General features: G+C 30.6%; 1 protein-coding gene across 11 annotated transcripts in view; it reads left to right on the top strand.

Annotated features, from left to right (window-relative positions):
- The window catches only part of LOC125044021, a 61,782-nt gene that overhangs the window by 11,926 nt on the left and 47,356 nt on the right, over positions 1 to 2,500 (top strand). For 3 of the 11 annotated variants that reach the window (XM_047640457.1, XM_047640460.1, XM_047640459.1), the window contains one exon: positions 1,780 to 1,831. The exons of 6 other annotated variants lie outside the window; for them this stretch is intronic. The gene's annotated coding sequence lies outside the window, so the exon portion shown is untranslated. Of the gene's footprint in view, positions 1 to 46; positions 123 to 1,779; positions 1,832 to 2,500 lie in introns of all 11 variants that reach the window. 2 more of the 11 variants (XM_047640455.1, XM_047640458.1) reach the window with 2 other exon arrangements.

A 2,500-nucleotide genomic window follows, 5' to 3' on the forward strand; every position in this document is an offset into this window, starting at 1 on the left:
ATTTTGGCAAGTAACAAATGAATGTTCTCTTTCTTTACCATCTCAGACATTTCAGAGAGCTAAGACAGTATAAGGCATGTGAAGTTGCACTTTTACATCCGCCATCCTTGGTAAGGCGTTGGGTAAGATGTTCTTCTCCCTCACATTCTCACCAGCGTTGGAAGACAGTATTCACATTATATATACTCACTCACTTATGAATGTGTGTTTGTACCACTTCTGTGTTGGTTGTTCATGTTGTCACTAGAATTCATTTGTGGGGGTTGAGGAAACATTGAAATGACAGTGCCAGGAAAATTTATGCCATAAGAGAGAATTAGCAAAAAATAAAAATTCCCATGCTCTTGTTTTTCATAAGAACATGTATATGAGTGGTTGAGAAGAAAAGGGAAAATTTAAGATTTAAAAAAAAAAAAAATGTATGTTTATGTGTAGATGTGTATTGAATTATACAATCATTAATATTGTTAATGCTCACTTGATTAATATGGAAAATAAGTATTTTATGTAGTGTAGAATAATAAAGTATTTGATTTTGGGTTATAAAGCGGTATATGCATTCTCCTCCTGCTGTATATCACTGATATCATTTTCCTAACGTGGTTTTTCCCACATACTGAAAGAATATGATTACTGAAATGACGCTACCATAATTTGGTGTTGTCTCAAGATCAAGTTATGTTACCCTCAATCCAGGATGGAATGTACATATCAACCAGGGGACTAGGCAGCAATTGAAGAAAAGAGATGTTCTGTAAGATTTGCTCTCTTGATTCACAAGGTCACTTTCAAAAGCAAAATATGAAACTTTATATTAAGGACTGATGATAGTTGCAGTTACTGTTCTGTACTTGCATGATGTACAAATGGTACTACACTTTGCCTATGATTTGGTTGTACTGAGTTCATTTCCTTTTCAGCTTGTAGATAACCAAACTTTTTTTTAATTTGAATAAAGGCAAAGTGACTTGTATCGTTGTCTGGTTGTTCTTAATTAGATATTTAGTCTGAATGTTCTTCATTGCAACTCAGTGCTGGTATTAAATCCCATTGCATAACTGCTGTGAGAGAGGATTTGTGCAAATGTCTTACAACACTTGTATTAAACAAATTGATAGATAGAAATAAAAGTTCAAGTGTTGTTTCTAAGATGTAGCAATTAGTTGTTTTGAAAGAGCATTTATTTTGATTGAATAGTAGTGCAGTAATATCATGCAGTTTGTTGGATATTCAGTAAATCCCATTAATTGCCTTTTCTGTGTGTATACCTCAAGTAAATTTTTAAAATTATTTATTTTGTTTTAGTTTTTATTATTTTATTATTTCTTGTTTCTTCCATTTTTGTGGTATGCAAAATGAAAAGGAATTATATTTTTTATGGCTAGAAGTGATGAATGAAATAGCAATAAAAGGAGTGATATGGTTTTGTATGCAACTGAAGTTGATTCATAAATAATGAAAATAAGGAAGATTAATTTGGAATTGATTGAACTAAAAGGGTCCGTAAAACTGTATTCATTCAATAAGCTTTGACTGAGTAAATTAGTTCGTCAGGAATTGTCTGCATAATTGGTTATGAATAATATTTCTTATTTTTTGTAGTTTTTGGTATGTAGTTATAAATATAAAAAGTCTTATAATACATTCTGGCAGTTTGGATGTCTGAAAGTATGAATGTAATTAAGGAATGTATTTGTAATTGAATATCTGTTTATTATTATTTACTGAAAGTTTTATATGTATATGTTTCATAATGCCTCTTTAAATTTTGCTTTACAGCAAGGTAATTGCAATGGAATACAGAGTGACTAATGAACACTTGCATGGCAAGGTATTACATCAAGATTTTGAATATGCTTATGCTGTATTGCTTTCACAAATTTTGCACTTGTATTGATTTTTACCTTGCACTGAGAACAGTAAACCTTTGTTATCATGAAGTCCAGTGTCATTTTAAACAATTTGGTCAGTATAATTAAATTAAATCAAATTTTGCTGTTATTTTGCCTTCAGCAGTTTGTTGCAAAAAGATGTTGAATGTTCCTGTTATTGCTGTCCTGTCCTTTTTGCCAGAAGTTGCTGTCGCTGAAATTGATCATGCCTATCTTGTGCAACCTGTCAAAAGGATTTTTTTTTTTTACTTTTATAAAACAGCATTTCTTAAATTTGCAGCAAGATAATATTGTGATATTCTTAAAATTGTTTAAATTGTGATCCTGATTGTTTGTTTTTTTCACTGCATGTTTAGAAAGAATTGACTGTTGCCAGTTAATGAGTTTGTGGGTTTCTTTTATTTCTTAATATTTTTGACAGTTAATGGGTGAATGAGAGTTTTATTTTGAAAATATTTTTGGTAGTTAATGGGGTGTATGGATGATTTTATTTTAATAAGAAGGAGAAAGAAAGCTAGTTGATGGGTGTATGGGTATTCTTTTCCATTTTTTTTCTTTCTTTCTTTCTCTTTCTATTTTTCTTTCTCTTTCTATGTTTCTTTCTTTTG

This window comes from Penaeus chinensis, chromosome 35 (assembly GCF_019202785.1).
Source record: "Penaeus chinensis breed Huanghai No. 1 chromosome 35, ASM1920278v2, whole genome shotgun sequence".
Lineage (NCBI taxonomy): Eukaryota > Metazoa > Arthropoda > Malacostraca > Decapoda > Penaeidae > Penaeus > Penaeus chinensis.